The 16,918-nt window shown below is 36.5% G+C and overlaps 1 long non-coding RNA gene across 1 annotated transcript in view; it reads right to left on the minus strand.

Moving 5' to 3' along the window:
• Positions 1 to 1,443: 1,443 nt before the first annotated feature.
• The window catches only part of LOC132423660 (uncharacterized), a 77,709-nt gene continuing 62,234 nt past the window's right edge, over positions 1,444 to 16,918 (minus strand). Inside the window, exon 3 of the long non-coding RNA XR_009519025.1 lies at positions 1,444 to 1,629. This is a non-coding gene — a long non-coding RNA (uncharacterized lncRNA). The remainder of the gene's footprint in view (positions 1,630 to 16,918) is intronic.

Consider the following 16,918-nt stretch of genomic DNA (forward strand, 5'->3'; position numbering starts at 1 on the left):
GGATACAGGAATAACATTTTTATCTGAAATTGTTTAATTATAGTCAGTGCTATAAATGGCCATGTTTTATTTCAAAGCAAAAGTAATCCCGATAATTAGCTTTTATTATTGCCTGTTTCACTACTCATCTTTTGGCATAAATTTTACTCATATTTTTATGAACTTATCTTCTGTTTTCACAAAATTAGAAGCCCACTGAAGTCATAGTACATTAGTTTTCTATTCCTATCACCTAATACATGACATTAAATTGTGTAGAACCATCAAAATGGTTGTGAAACTTTTTAGCATAATAAACAAAATATTTGTGAAGAAATTTTCTTTTATTGAGTTTAGAAGCATTTCTTCATAAAAAACAATACAGGCAAAAATTATAATAAAAAGTTATATTTCTTCCTTTGTTAGTTCCTTACCTATTAATATGTGGTTTTAGGTGAAGAATATAAAGGAATTGAGAAAATTTGGAGAAATGTAATTACTTTTTTTGGGATCTAACCTTTCTGTCTTTACATACCTAAAGATCAGACAATTTTTATAAAAGACAACCTGAAATTCTTTTTCAAAATCAATATTAATGTGATTATATAGCATTAGAATAAAAAGACCGGATTCCATGTATGTAGCCATAGAAGACAACACTAAACCTATTGCATTGATAAATTCTTTCTGGGTGGTCAGGGTTGTGATAGCACCGAGGAAGAGGTGGGCTATGCACAAGGTCATTAGAAATTCAATCATGTTATAGGGGAAAATCATGTAAGTGTAGTTCAACAAGCAGTTGAACAGGCCCCAAGGCCTAGAGACTCATTTTCATAAGAAGAGTGGAGGATCATGATGAACTTGTTTCAGGAATGATTAGATAAGAGGAATGTGAAGGCATTGAAGAGCAACTTGTAGCAAAAAATTTTAAAGAGAAAATGAGTTATACCAGAGTGAATGTAGGCAGGATCAGAAAGATGATGAAGCCAGAAAGATGTTTGCCATATGGAGATACAAACCATGACATTTTCCTAAAAATGGGATGTGTATTCCAATCTAGATCTAGATCTGGACTGGGTTGAGTCATACAAATTTTAATCTTCTTAGGAATATAACTGAATAGGGCCTAATATTTATAGTTAGCTAGGAAAAAACTTAAGACATCTAAAGAAATATAGGATTGGTTTCCTGATAATGAGTTGTTGATTCATTGTGCATCAGATTATAAAATAATCTATAAAGTAACCATGTATTCGTCATTTTAAAGTATTCTAACAAGATGTTTTAAACAATCACTGCTTTAACATTTTCTTGGTTAAAATGCCTATAGGACTACAAAACTAGGTTATAACTCACATAAATATGTATGCAAAATTAATATGCCAGGCAGTTAGAGGAATATGTACATTTTAAATGATCACTTTATTTAAAGTATCACTTTATAATGATAAGGTTGATGAAAAAGAATTAAGAAAAAATATACTTTGGCTGTGACTTTAAGATTGCCAAGAATTAGACCAAAGCACAGACCTTGTAATAGAAGAGAAACTCCCTGCTGATGCAGGTCATCTCTACCAGGTACAGAGTATTTTTGCTTCTTCCTCAATACAGTCTTCTCTCTCAGGTGTCCAATTCAATCATAAATTCATCCTGTGAATTAAAGGGTACAGGTAGCAGTAAATGTAATAGAGACCTCAGAAATAAACATTTGCATACATGGTCAAAATATCTTCAAGAGGGGTACCAAAACCACTCAATGGGGAAGGGTCAATCTCTTTCAACAAATGGTGTTAGGAAAACTGGATAACCATATGCAAAAGAATAACACTGAGTACACCATATACAACAATTAACTCAAAATAGATTAAAGACCTAAATATAAGACCTAAAAGTATAAAACTCCTAGAAATAAACACAGGGAAAAATCTTCATGACATTGGATTTGGCAATGATCTCTTGGATATGATTCCAAAAGCATAGGAAACAAAAGCAAAATGGGTAAGATTACATTAAAATTAAAAACTTTTGTGCATCAAAGAACAAAATTAATAAAGTGAAAAGACAACCTATGGAATTGGAGAAAATATTTACAAATCATGGACATAACAAAGAGTTAATACCCAGGATACATAAAGAACTACTACAAGTTAAGAACAAAAAAATCGAATAACCCAATTAAGAAAATGGGCTAAGGACTTGAGGAGTCATTTCTCCAAAAATGATATACAGATGGCCAATAAGCATATGTAAAGATGCACAACATCACTAATCATCAGGGAAACACAAATCAAAACTACAATGAGATATTGCCTCACACCCATTAGGATGGCTTCTACCAAAAAAAAATTAACAAGTGTTGGTAAGGATGTGGAAACAAGGGAATCCCTGTGCACTGTTGGCGGAATTGTAGAATGGTGCAACTGTAATAGAAAACAGCATGGAGGTTCCTCAAGACATTAAAAATAGAAATACTGTATGATCCAGCAATCCCACTTCTGGGTATATCCAAAATAATTGAAATCAGAATCTCTAAGAGATATCTGCACTCCCATGTGTATAGTAGCAGTATTCACTATAGCCATTTTACTCAGCCTAAAAAAAAAAAAAAATCCTGTCGTTTGCAACAATATGGATGACCCTGGAGGGCATTATACTAAGTGAAAAAAAGCCAGGGAGAGATTGATAAAAGGATACAAACTTCCAGTTATAAGATGGATAAGGTATGAGGATCGAATGCATAACATGGTGACTATAGTTGATGACAGACAGCATATCGTATAATTGAAATTTCCTGAGTAAAACTTTAATGTTCTTACCAAAAAAAAAAAAGTAAATGAAAGGTGATAGGATGTCTTTAATTATTCAATGCAAAGAATTATTTCACAATGTTTATATATATCAAATTATCACACTGCACACTTCAAATATCTTACAGTTTTGTCAGTTATACCTCAATAAAGCTGAGGGGGAAAAAAAAGGAGAAGTCCTGTTACATCCTACACCATGGAGGAACCTGGAAGACATTAGGCTAAGTGAAATAAGCCAGTTACAAAAAGACAAATACTGTCTCATTCCACTTATATGAGGTAAATAAAGGAGTCAAATTCATAGAAATAAAAGGCAGAATGGTAGTTACCAGGGCCTGGGGGGAGGGGGAAAGCAGTAGTTGTTTAATGGGTTTAGGCTTTTAGATTTGCAAGATGAAAAATTTCTGGAGATCTGTTTCATAACAGTGTGAATATATTTAACATTACTGAATTGTACATTTGAAATGGTAAAGATGGTGAATTTTTTTTCTTTTTTGACTGCGTGGGGTCTTCGTTGCTGTGCAGGCTTTCTCTAGTTGTGGTGAGCGGGGGCTACTCTTCGTTGCGGTGCACGGGCTTTTCATTTCAGTGGCTTCTCTTGTTGCAGAGCACAGGCTCTAGGCACACGGGCTTCAGTAGCTGCAGCACACGGGCTTCAGTAATTGTGGCTCACGGGCTCTAGAGCACAGGCTCAGTAGTTGTGGTGCACGGGCTTAGTTGCTCCGTGGCATGTGGGATCTTCCCAGACCAAGGATCAAATCCGTGATGCCTGCATTGACAGGCAGATTCTTAACCACTGCACCACCAGGGAAATCCCAAGGTGGTGAATTTTATAGGTTTTTTTTTTTTACTACAATAAAAAAAAAACATGGTTCCCTTGAAGAGGCAGAAGACCATGAGGAGCCAACAGATTAATATATTTATATATATATTTATATATATACAATAGCATGAGATTAAAGAAAATTAGTGATATGAGAAATGTTTACCACAAAACTAAAAATAAACCTACACTGCAGGAAGTAAACGCAGGATTTATTTTGTAGAAAATGGAATCGGATCTGGGAAAAAAGGGAGAAACCTTCTCAGATTACAGATGAGAAGGCCAAAGGGATATACAAGATTAAATAAAAGGATAACATGATGGAGGACAGAGAATAGAGAGCTAGCGTTCAGATAATTGATACTAATTTAAAAAGAAATAAAATGAAAAAGAAAAACAGATCCTAAAATTAAAGTTTTCATGAAGAAATATTTTCCTGTGAAAAACCGAGTACATGAAAATTTCTAGAAAATAAATTAAAGAGGGTCATAGCTTTAAAATAACTACAAATTATTGCGACAATAATAGAATTTTAAAAACCTCTTAGGAAACCTGAAAAGAAATAAAAATTTGGGGTTTCAAACTTGTGCTTTCTCACATGTACTGGGCATATAGAATAAAAAATGATATTTGAAGAATTGTATACCTGTTCAGGTTGCTTTCTTATATGAAGGTTAAATGAAAGCTTTTTTCTTTTCTTTTCTTTTTTTTAAACATCTTTATTAGAGTATAATTGCTTTACAATGGTGTGTTAGTTTCTGCTTTATAACAAAGAGAATCAGCTATACATATACATACATCCTCATATCTCCTCCGCCTTGCATCTCCTTCCCACCCTCCCTATCCCACCCCTCTAGGTGGTCACAAAGCCCCCAGCTGATCTCCCTGTGCTATGCAGCTGCTTCCCACTAGCTATCTATTTTGCATTTGGTAGTATATGTAAGTCCATGCCACTCTCTCAGTTCGTCCCAGCTTACCCTTCCCCCTCCTTGTGTCCTCAAGTCCATTCTCTACGCCTGCGTCTTTATTCCTGTCCTGGCCCTAGGTTCTTCAGAAACAGGGTTTTTTTTTGTTTTTTTTAGATTCCATGTATATGTGTTAGCATACAGTATTTGTTTTTCTCTTTCTGACTTACTTCACTCTGTATGACAGACTCTAGGTCCATCCACCTCACTACAAATAACTCAATATTGTTTCTTTTTATGGATGAGTAATATTCCATTGTATATATGTGCCACATCTTCTTTATCCATTCATCTGTTAGTGGACACTTAGGTTGCTTCCATGTCCTGGCTATTGTAAATAGAGCTGCAATGAACACTGTGGTACATGACTTTTTTTTTTTTTTCCGGTATGCGGGCCTTTCACTGCCATGGCCTCTCCCGCTGTGGAGCACAGGCTCCGGACATGCAGGCTCAGCAGCCACGGCTCACAGGCCCAGCCGTTCCGCGGCATGTGGGATCTTCCCGGACCGGGGCACGAACCCGCGTCCCCTGCATCGGCAGGTGGACTCCCAACCACTGCGCCACCAGGGAAGCCCATGACTCTTTTTGAATTATGGTTTTCTCAGGGTATATGCCCAGTAGTGGGATTGCTGGGTCATATGGTAGTTCTACTTTTAGTTTTTTAAGGAACCTCCATACTGTTCTCCATAGTGGCTGCATCAATTTACATTCTCACAAACAGTGCAAGAGGGTTTCATTTCTCCACACCCTCTCCAGCATTTATTGTTTATACAGTTTTTGATGATGGCCACTCTGACTGGTGTGAGGTGGTACCTCACTGTAGTTTTGATTTGCATTTCTCTAATGAGTAGTGAGGTTGAGCATCCTTTCATGTGTTTGTTGGCAATTTGTATATCTTCTTTGGAGAAATGTCTATTTAGGTCTTCTGCCCATTTTTGGATTGGGTTGTTTGTTATTCAGATATTGAGCTGCATGTGCTGCTTCATTTGCAAATATATTCTCCCATTCTGAGGGTTTTCTTTTCATCCTATTTATGGTTTCCTTTGCTGTGCAAAAGCTTTGAAGTTTCATTAGGTCCCATTTGTTTATTTTTGTTTTTATTTCCATTTCTCTAGGAGGTGGGTCAAAAAGGATCTTGCTGTGATTTATGTCATAGAGAGTTCTCCGTATGTTTTCCTCTAAGAGTTTTATAGTGTCTGGCCTTACATTTAGGTCTTTAATCCATTTTGAGTTTATTTTTGGGTATGGTGTTAGGAAGTGTTCTAATTTCATTCTTTTACATGTGGCTGTCCAGTTTTCCCAACAGCACTTATTGAAGAGGCTGTCTTTTCTCCATTATGTATTCTTGCCTCCTTTATCAAAAATAAGGTGACCATATGTGCATGGGTTTATCTCTGGGCTTTCTATCCTGTTCCATTGATCTATATTTCTGTTTTTGTGCCAGTACCATTTTGTCTTTTTTTTTCCTTTTGCGGTACGCGGGCCTCTCACCGCTGCAGCCTCTCCCATTGTAGAGCACAGGCTCCTGATGAGCAGGCTCAGCGACCATGGCCCACAGGCCCAGCCGCTCCGTGGCATGTGGGATCCTCCCGGACCAGGTCACAAACCCGTGTCCCCTGCATCAACAGGCGGACTCTCAACCACTGCGCCACCAGGGAAGCCCCTATTCTGTCTTGAATACTGTAGCTTTGTAGTATAGTCTGAAAACGGGGAGCCTGATTCCTCTAGCTCCGTATTTCTTTCTCAAGATTGCTTTGGCTATTTGGGGTCTTTTGTGTTTCCATACAAATTGTAAAAGTTTTTGTTCTAGTTCTGTGAAAAATTCCATTGGTAGTTTGATAGGGATTGAATCTGTTGATTGCTTTGGGTAGTATAGTCATTTTCACAATGTTGATTCTTCCAGTCTAAGAACATGGTATATCTCTCCATCTGTTTGTATCATCTTTCATTTCTTTCATCAGTGTCTATAGCTTTCTGCATACAGGTCTTTTGTCTCCTTAGGTAGGTTTATTCCTAGATATTTTATTCTTTTTGTTGCAATGGTAAATGGGAGTGTTTCCTTAACTTCTCTTTCAGATTTTTCATCATTCGTGTATAGGAATGCAAGAGATTTCTCTTCATTAATTTTGTATCTTGCTACTTTACCAAATTCATTGATTAGCTCTAGTAGTTTTCTGGTAGCATCTTTAGGATTCTCTATGTATAGTATCATGTCATTTGCAAACAGTGACAGCTTTACTTCTTCTTTTCTGATTTGGATTCCTTTTATTTCTTTTTCTTCTCTGATTGCTGTGGCTAAAACTTCCAAAACTATTTAAATAATAATAGTGAGAGTGGATAACCTTGTCTTGTTCCTGATCTTAGAGGAAATGGTTTCAGTTTTTCACCATTGAGAACAATGTTGGCTGTGGGTTTGTCATATATGGCCTTTATTATGTTGAGGAAAGTTCCCTGTATGCCTACTTTCAGCAGGATTTTTTATCATAAATGGGTGTTGAATTTTTTTCAAAGCTTTTTCTACATCTATTGAGATGATCATATGGTTTTTCTCCTTCAATTTGTTAATATGGTTTATCACATTGATTGATTCCTGTATATTGAAGAATGCTTGCATTCCTGGGATAAACTCCACTTGATCATGGTGTATGATCCATTTAATGTGCTGTTGGATTCTGTTTGCTAGTATTCTGTTGATGATTTTAGCATCTATATTCATAAGTGCTACAGGCCTGTAGTTTTCTTTCTTTGTGACATATTTGTCTGGTTTTGGTATCAGGGTGATGGTGGACTCGTAGAATGAATTTGGGAGTGTTCCTACCTCTGCTATATTTTGGAAGAGTTTGAGAAGGATAGGTGTTAGCTCTTCTCTAAATGTCTGATAGAATTCTCCTGTGAAGCCATCTGGTCCTGGACTTTTGTTTGTTGGAATATTTTTAATCACAGTCTCAATTTCAGTGCTTGTGATTAGTCTGTTTATATTTTCTGTTTCTTCCTGGTTCAGTCTCAGAAGTTGTGCTTTTCTAAGAATTTGTCCATTTCTTCCAGGTTGTCCATTTTATTGGCATAGTGTTGCTTGTAGTAATCTCTCATGATCCTTTGTATTTCTGCAGTGTCACTTGTTACTTCTCTTTCATTTCTGATTCTATTGATTTGAGTCTTCTCCCCTTTTTTAGTTTTTTGATGAGTTTGGCTAATTATTTATCAACTCTGTTTACCTTCTCCAAGAACCAGCTTTTAGTGTTTTTGATCTTTGCTATTGTTTCCTTCATTTCTTTTTCATTTATTTTTGATCTGATCTTTATGATTTCTTTCCTTCTGCAAACTTTGGAGGTTGTTTGTTCTTCCCTGTCTAATTGCTTTAGGTGTAAGGTTAGGTTGGTTATTTGACATTTTTCTTGTTTCTTGAGGTAGGATTTTATTGCTGTAAACTTCCCTCTTAGAAGTGCTTTTGCTGATCCCATAGGTTTTGGGTTTTTGTGTTTTCATTGTCATTTGTTTCTAGGTATTTTTTGATTTCCTCTTTGAATTCTTCAGTGATCTCTTGGTTATTTAGTACTGTATTGTTTAGCCTCCATATGTTTGTATTTTTTACAGATTTTTTCCTGTAATTGATATCTAGTCTCATAGCATTGTGGTCGGAAAAGATACTTGTTACGATTTCAATTTTCTTAAATTTACCAAGGCTTGCTTTGTGACCCAAGATATGATCTATCCTGGAGAATGTTCCATGAGCACTTGAGAAGAAAGTGTATTCTGTTGTTTTTTGATGGAATGTCCTATAAATATCAATTAAGTCCATCTTGTTTAATATGTCATTTAAAGCTTGTGTTTCCTTACTTATTTTCATTTTGGTGATCTGTCCATTGGTGAAAGTGGGGTGTTGAAGTCCCCTACTATGATTGTTTTGCTGTTGATTTCCCCTTTTATGGCTGTTAACATTTGCCTTATGTATTGAGGTGCTCCAATATTGGGTGCATAAATATTTACAATTGTTACAGCTTCTTCTTGGATTGATCCCTTGATCATTATGTAGTGTCCTTCTTTGTCTACTGTAATAGTCTTTATTTTAAAGTCTGTTTTGTCTGATATGAGAATTGCTACTCCAGCTTTCTTTTGATTTTCATTTGCCTGGAATATCTTTTTCCATCCCCTCACTTTCAGTCCATAGGTGTCTCTAGGTCTGAACTGGGTCTCTTGTAGACAGCATATATATGGGTCTTGTTGTATCCATTCAGCCAGTCTATGTCTTTTGGTTGGAGTATGTAATCCATTTACATTAAGGTAATTATTGATATGTATGCTCCTATTACCATTTTCTTAATTGTTTTTGGTTTGTTTTTATAGATCTTTTCCTTCTCTTGTATTTCCTGCCTAGAGAAGTTCCTTTAGCATTTGTTGTAAAGCTGGTTTAGTGGTGCTGAATTCTCTTAACTTTTGCTTGTCTGTAATCATTTTAATTTCTCCATCGAATCTGAATTTCTCCATCGAATCTGAATTTCTGCATTGAATCTGAATGAGATCCTTGCTGGATAGAGTAATCTTGCTTCTAGGTTTTTCCCCTTCATCACTTTAAATATTTCCTGCCACCCCCTTCTGGCTTGCAGCGTTTCTGCTGAAAGATCAGCTGTTAACCTTATGGGGAGTCCCTTGTATATTATTTGTTGTTTTTCCCTTGCTGCTTTTAATATTTTTTCTTTGTATTTAATTTTTGTTAGTTTGATTAATATGTGTCTTGGCATGTTTCTCCTTGGGTTTATCCTGTATGGGATTCTCTGCATTTCCTGGACTTGATTGACTATTTCCTTTCCCATATTAGGGAAGTTTTCAACTACAATCTCTTCAAATATTTTCTCAGTCCCTTTCTTTTTCTCTTCTTCTTCTGGAACCCCTATAATTCGAATGTTGGTGCATTTAATATTGTCCCAGAGGTCTCTAAGACTGTCCTCAATTTTTTTCATTCTTTTTTTCTTTATTCTGCTCTGCAGTAGCAACTTCCACTATTTTATCTTCCAGGTCACTTATCCGTTCTTCTGCCTCAGTTATTCTGCTATTGATTCCTTCTAGATAATTTTTAATTTCATTTATTGTGTTGTTCATCATTGTTTGTTTGCTCTTTAGTTCTTCTAGGTCTTTGTTAAATGTGTCTTTTATTTTCTCCATTTTATTTCCAAGATTTTGGATCATCTTAACTATCATTTCTCTGAATTCTTTTCCAGGTAGACTGCCTATTTCCTCTTCATTTGTTTGGTCTGGTGGGTTTTTACCTTGCTCCTTCATCTAATGTGTATTCCTCTGTCTTCTCATTTTGCTTAACTTACTGTGTTTGGGGTCTCCTTTTCGCAGGCTGCAGGTTTTTAGTTCCTGTTGTTTCTGGTGTCTGTCCCCAGTGGCTAAGGTTGGTTCAGTGGGTTGTGTAGGCTTCCTTGTGGAGGGAACTAGTGCCTCTGTTCTGGTGGATGAAGCTGGATCTTATCTTTCTGGGCAGGACCATGCCTGGTGGTGTTTTTGGGGTGTCTGTGACCTTATTATGATTTTAGGCAGCCTCTTTGCTAATGGATTGGGTTGTGTTCCTTGCTAGTTGTTTGGCGTAAGGTGTCCAGCACTGTAGCTTGCTCATTGTTGAGTGGATCTGGGTCTTAGCGTTGAGATGGAGATTTCTGGGAGAGCTTTCACTGTTTGATATAACATGGAGCCCAGAGGTCTCTGGTGGACCAATGTCCTGAACTCAGCTTTCTCACCTCAGAGGCCCAGGGCTGACACCTGGCCAAAGCCCCAAGAGTCTGTCAGCCACACTGCTCAGAAGAAAAGGTAGAAAAAAATGAAAGAAGGAAAGAAAAAATAAAATAAAATAAAAGTTATTAAAATAAAAAGTTAAAAAATTATTAAAAATAAAAAAAGTTAAAAAGTACTAAAAAAGAAAGAAAGAAAGAAGTGAGCAACCAAACCAAAAAACAAATCCACCAATGATAACAAGAGCTAAAATCTATACTTTTAAAAAAAAAAAAAAAAGGACAGACAGAACCCTAGGACAAATGGTAAAAGCAAAGCTATACAGACAAAAGCACAGAAAGAAACGTACACATGCATACACACTCATAAAGACGTAAAAAGAAAAAAATGTATATATCTATATAAAAAGAAAAAGGAGGAAGAGAGCAACCAAATCAATAAATCTACCAATGATGATTATCTCTAAATACTAAACTAAAATAAGCATAAAACCAGAGACAAATTAGATGCAGAAAGCAAACCCCAAGTCTATAGTTGCTCCCAAAGTCCACTCTGTCAATTTTTGGATGCTTCATTGTCTATTCAGGTATTCCACAGATGCAGACTACATCAGTTTGATTGTGGAGATGTAATCCACTGCTCCTGAGGCTGCTGGGAGAGATTTCCCTTTCTCTTCTTTGTTTGCACAGCTCCTGGAGTTCAGCTTTGGATTTGGCCCCACCTTTGTGTGTAGGCCACCTGAGGATGTCTGTTCTTCACCCATACAGGATGGGGTTAAAGGAGCAGCTGATTAGGGGGCTCTGGCTCACTCAGGTGGTGAGGAGGGAGGGGTACTCAATGTGCGGCGAGCCTGCGGCGGCAGAGGCCACCATGACATTGCAGCAGCCTGAGGCACGCTATGTGTTCTCCTGGGGAAGTTGTCCCTGGATCATGGGACCCTGGCAGTGGTGGGCTACAGAGGCTCCCAGGAGGGGAGGTGTGGATAGTGACCTGTGCTTGCACACAGGCTTCTTGGTGGCTGCAGCAGCAGCCTTAGCATTTCATGCCTGTCTCTGGGGTCCTTGCTGATAGCTGCGGCTCGCACCCATCTCTGGAGCTCATTTAGGTGGTGCTCTGAATCCCTTCTCCTTGTACACCCCGAAACAATGGTCTCTTGCCTCTTAGGCAATTCCAGACTTTTCCTGGACTCCCTCCCGGCTAGCTATGGTGCACTAGCCCCCTTCAGGCTGTTTTCACGTAGCCAAGCCCAGTCCTCTCCCTGGGATCTGACCTGCGAAGCCCAAGCCTCAGCTCCCAGACCCCGCCCGCCCTGGCGGGTGAGCAGACAAGCCTCTCGGGCTGGTGAGTGCTGGTCGGCACCGATCCTCTGTTCGGGAATCTCTCCACTGTGCCTTCTGCACCCCTGTTGCTGTGCTCTCCTCCGTGGCTCTGAAGCTTTCCCCCTCTGCCACCCGCAGTCTCCGCCCACGAAGGGGCTTCTGGTGTGTGGAAACCTTTCCTCCTTCTCAGCTCCCTCCCACAGGTGTAGGTCCCATCCCTATTCTTCTGTCTCTGTTTTTTCTTTTTTCTTTTGCTCTACCCAGGTACATGAGGAGTTTCTTGCCTTTTGGGAAGTCTGAGGTCTTCTGCCAGCCTTCAGTAGGTGTTCTGTAGGAGTTGTTCCACATATAGATGTATTTCTGATGTGTTTGTGGGGAGGAAGGTGATCTCTGCGTCTTACTCCTCCACCATCTTGAAAGTGTCTCCAAAAGCTTTTGCAATTATGCAATTGTTCTGTCAAGGTTTCACTCATGTAGCTCTTCTTGAAAAATGTTTCTTGAATATTTCAAATTGCCCTTGAATTTTTCCAAATTTAGAACTTCATCCCACACAAAATCCAGGCCATAATTTAAATTCTATTGCTCTTGGTAACAAGAAAAAGCAGAAATCTTAGAGATAAAGATGTGTCATGTGTTTTACCATAGGCTTTTCCTATATTGTCAAGTTCAGGGGCATGGTATATGCAAATGTCATCTTCTCTGCTTTAAGCCCTCTGCCTGAAAGTGGGATTGTCTAATCATCAAATAGTCTTGACCCAAAGAATTGGCCTTGCTTACTTGAAAAAGTAGAGCAGAAGTTAAAGTTACGTCTGTGGGCTACAGTGGATTTTGGGAAAGCATATTGTGAAACTTATTTCCAAGGAAGGCTTTCAAGTGAGAGTGAGTGTTGTTCTGACACTTTTTCTATTTTCCTTCAAGGTTAGTCATTCCATATCAATTCTCTCATACACAAAAGGCAAAAACGGGTGGCTTTTTTCCTATTCTCTTATGGAACTGTGAAAAAACAGGCTAGTATGATTTTAACATAAAAAAGGATTATAAAAGGATATTGGCAGGCACTGCATAGTCTCACTTTCATTATAGAATACAGGCTTATATTATGGTAAAAGCCCAGAGAAACCTTTTGTGTCTTGCTTAAGACAAACAGACACTGATTTAATCTGTCTTTCTATTCTGCTTTCCATGAAAAAAGGGAAAAAAATGATAATTTTAGTGATGTCAAGGAATCTTAAGTCTAGTTTGGGATTTTTTTTTTTCTTGAGGGTCTTTATTTAGTATAAGGGATCACACAAAATGAAAAAGTAAAGAAAATGGTGTATTATAAAGAAAAGACAGTGAGGAGTGAAGTTTGTTAACCAAAGAAGTCTAAATTAAAAGATTGTTTTAAACAGGTTTATTGAGGTACCATCTACATACCATTAAAGTCCATTTAATTGTACAATTTAATAATTTAAGTAAATTTACAGAGTTGTGCAACCATCATCACAGACCAGGTTTAGAAAATTCCCTCACTCCAAAAGCTGCCTTGTGTTGATTTTCAATCATTCCCTATTTCCACACTCAACTCCAGGCAACCATTAATTTATTCTCTTATTCTATATGCTTGACTTTTCTGGGGAAAAATATCTATTCCAAAAATGAATACAATTATGTTTTAAAAAATATTTTAGGAAAGTGTCGAGTGAACTTCATATTCCTGATTCTGTTGCCCTGAATTCCAAATATCTGAACTTTCATGAGAAGCAGCCCTGCCTATATTCCCAGAAAAGAAAACGTTTACAAGCATGCTAAGTATTGTAAGAGCCTGGCCTCATTTGTTGTTGCTTAGAATAGTCTTACTATCAGCACTAGGCTACAAAGAGATGAAATTTTATTTCTACAGTGTTCCATTGCTGCTTATCAGACATGGTTCCAGTGTCACAAAAACCTCTTCTAGGCATCTATTTTCCCTGCAGTTGTTAATTTTTCACTCAACCCTGGTTAGACTTTATTCTTATTCATTAATTCTGTCTTATCCACAATCCCAAGGCTTTACTATATGACGAATTCTAGGTGGAATCAATGTGAGGAACTAGGTTTCTCTTTTTAAATGGATATATGTCCTAAATGTCACATGCTCACCTTCATGGACGAACAGCTGTAAGAGAATAGGTCCCTTTTTCTCATGGATAAATGTCCTAAATGTCAAATACTCACCTTCATCAGTGGACAACCATTTATGGCCCAGGGTAGTAAATGCACACAGTGGTTATAATCCTGACACCCCACCATCACTACCCTGGTTTCTCTGGTAGGCATTGCAATGAATTATGTGTGAGAAATCTTCATCCCCGCAAAACCATTTTAATTGGTCAGTGTCTACATCTGTATTAATCCTTTCAGAACCTTCTGGGAACTAGTGGGCAGCTCTCGAACTAGGTTCCATATTTGTCTCCTGACCTGTCTTCCCCTCATTGCTATGCAGTTAAATTTGTATGTTTTAACTTACATCCAAGATATGCCAAGGAAGTTTATTTACACTTTCGTAAAATGACAGGCAGATATTCTGTATTCTAGCTTCAATGAACCTCACTTATTTTGAATTTCAACAAATCAGTTGGTAGAGGAGAAATTGTAGTCATTCAAAGACCACCTGCAAGAGACCTGGTGAGTCAGACAAGAAATCATGACATTTTGCACAGATGAGAAAGTGTACCCTAAAAAAATTGTCAGTATCTTTCTGTTTTGTCAGAAGACAGAGAAATATACAAGCTGCTATGCAAGAGAACTCAGCGTTACCTGGGAGTGCAGTGACAGATTATAAAGGGATCTATGTAGACCGTTTTCAATTTTTCTCTCTTTAATTGTTTTTCTTTTTCTTTTTTTTTTTTTAGTTAAGTTGCAAGTCATCAGATCCTGAACTCTAATGAAAGAAAATACTAACTGGTAAATCAAAATCACTGTCGAGAACGTCTGGTACTGGCATGACTAGTCATTTTGAGGCCACTGAGAGTTCAAACAAATTAAATTTGAAATATGTTTCTTTTTCATCCTAGACTCGAAAAAAAAAAAGTTTAGGCTGAAAGTGATTGATAATAGTTGAATATTTTTCTATTCATGCTTTTAAAAATACCAGGCTATAATGATTTTCCTTAATTTCTGTAACATGTAATTCTTCCTTAAGAGAAAAGTCATAGTAGGAGAGATAATATGACCGAAGGAAAAACTGTGGCCTTTAGAATCAGATGTAAATATGATTTCCAGCTCTGTGCTCACTATGCATTTGAACTTTTGCATAAAAACAAATACCTAATAGTTATTACCTAAATATTTATTTTATGCCATGAGTAGTATAATCATTGGTCTTAATCTTTAAAGCAATTTTATAATGTAGGTGGTCCACCCTCATTTCCCCACTTGAAATCGGAAAGCAACTTAAAGTAAAACTAGAGATACATTTGGACCTAAATCTACATAACCCCAGAATATATTTCACTTTCATTTTAGCATTTTTTTGGTTAACTGAAATTTTAGTGTAGATTTTTATAAGAAAATTCACAAATCATAAATGTACAGTTCAATGAATTTTACAAACTGATCACATTGTATAACCAAAACTCAGAGCAAGAAACAAAATTACCAGTCAAAATTATCCTGAAAAGTTCGCCTTCCAGTCATTGCCTAACTTCAAAATCACAAACTCATTTTCTTTGTTTCTGAAATTTATATAAATGGAATCATATAGCAAAAAATTATATCTGCGTTCTTCAGTGCATCATTGTGTTTCTGAGATCTCTCTCTTTTATTGCATGTAAGTGTAGTTTGTTCATTAGCATTACTGTATAATAATTCCATGTATGAACCTACCCAGTTTATATATATATATATATATACACACACACACACACACACACACACACACACACACACACACACTCACATATGCAGATTTTGCAGTTTAGTTTTGGATATCATGAGTAAGGCTATGGACATTTTTGCACATAAATTTTGGTGAATATTAGTACACATTTCTGTTGAATGTACACTTCGGAATAAAACTGTCAGTCAAGGAATATACAGATGTTCAACTTTGATAATGCCAAAAACTGTATTTTTTTTTGCTGTGCATTTAGTTTTTTATGTTACCATATCCTGGATTCCCCACTTTATCCTTTGCCAAGATATTTAACCTATCAAAATATTGTTTCACATCTGAAAAAACAAAGAATAACCTTGTGAACATGAGAATTAAATACTGTGGCACATTAAGAGTCATCTGTGTTTGTCCCATTGGAAGTATGTAGCCCTTTGAAAGTAGCTTACCTCTTTAGATATTCTCCATATTTTTCATACAACATTAATTATTTTGATGATTCTGTCTGTTGCTATTAATTCTAATGCATCAAAAACTCATATACTTTATATGTCGAGTATTTGCATTCTAAGAAAAAATTATAAGTAAAATATGTATAGGAAATACCTTAGATTTGTCATATGTAGTAAACACACCATTTTGAGATCTAGGGAGCCAATTTCAAATAGCGTTACATTTTAGCTACTGGCTCAGAGTGGTAAACAAAACACAGTCCTTGCTTTCACGAAGTTTAGAGTCTGTCTTCATGTAATAAGTTTATAGATAATTACCAAGTTACATCTTTCTTCCCTTTTAATTTGCTGCAGAATAATGCCCAGTACTAGAACTATCATTGAGCTAACTGGAAATGGTGTGTACCACCTCTGATTTAAAATAAAGAGGCATATTTTTGGATAGGGAATAGAGATAAATATAATAAGTTTAGGAACTTGAGAACTATAGTTCAATAAATATTTATTGAGCAACTAACTCAGAACTCTGATTGATTATACAAAACTATACTAAAGCATGATCACTTCTATAAGAAATTCACAGAGTATCTCAGAATTAAAGAGCTGCACTGTGAGTATAAGTGTAATTCATATTCATGTTCAATTGAAGTTTTTGTTATTTGTTGTTTTTTTTTTATGATGGACAGTCTGATGGTTTTAAATTTGAATGACAAAGATACTGGTCTAATGATTTAATGGTATTTTAAACCTACTAAAGCAATAAAATAAATCATACATTTTTCAAAGATTTCAGAAGGCACATTTTAATTTTAAATATACAAAACCATACTGCTCTGTCTTTTTCTATAAAATAAAAAAATAGTTATTGATAGAACAGCTTTTAAATTGTCTTAGTCAAACTCAACCAAAAGGATTTAAAAAATTAAACATGAACTAAAAAGAGTTTTACCAGAATATTGAACTCGCTTTGATATTCACAGAAATCAACAC

Source organism: Delphinus delphis, chromosome 3 (genome assembly GCF_949987515.2).
Source record: "Delphinus delphis chromosome 3, mDelDel1.2, whole genome shotgun sequence".
NCBI lineage: Eukaryota > Metazoa > Chordata > Mammalia > Artiodactyla > Delphinidae > Delphinus > Delphinus delphis.